The sequence below is a fragment of the Penaeus monodon genome, chromosome 25 (genome assembly GCF_015228065.2).
Source record: "Penaeus monodon isolate SGIC_2016 chromosome 25, NSTDA_Pmon_1, whole genome shotgun sequence".
Taxonomy (NCBI): Eukaryota; Metazoa; Arthropoda; class Malacostraca; order Decapoda; family Penaeidae; genus Penaeus; species Penaeus monodon.
In genome coordinates, this window is record NC_051410.1 from 41258159 (window position 1) to 41258574 (window position 416).

The following is a 416-nucleotide window of genomic DNA, read 5'->3' on the forward strand; positions in this document are numbered from 1 at the left end:
CTACATCTTTTTTACAAAACTTGGGACTCACCACCAAAGCAAGAAATTCTTTATTATCTATTTCATTGACCTTTTGGCTACAAGTAATGAACAGAGAGTGTTGCAGGCCCAATGATCTTGAGGGAGGAGACAGAATTTATAAAGACATTTGTCTTCCTCCTGGCCAGTGCTATGGGTTAAGGCAGGATGTCAAACAGGACACCAGAGACAAACATACTATCTGCATACAACCATAATGTTAATTAGGAAAAGAGAAATTCTAGTTTACCAAAATGATGCTGTACAGGTGTCATTATGAACAAAAGACTTAATGAATGTCATAAAATCTCCTTTTCATGAGGGAGTTTTTCATATCACATTTCATCTGAAAGAATCTCCCTTTTTAAGCATTTCTTAAAACTGATAAACAGATCTGG

The 416-nt window shown here is 35.8% G+C and overlaps 1 protein-coding gene across 1 annotated transcript in view; it reads right to left on the reverse strand.

Moving 5' to 3' along the window:
• LOC119589279 (methyltransferase-like protein 17, mitochondrial) overlaps window positions 1–416 on the reverse strand; it is a gene marked incomplete in the record, with an annotated part of 19325 nt that overhangs the window by 197 nt on the left and 18712 nt on the right. Inside the window, 1 exon segment of the mRNA XM_037937898.1 lies at window positions 1–416.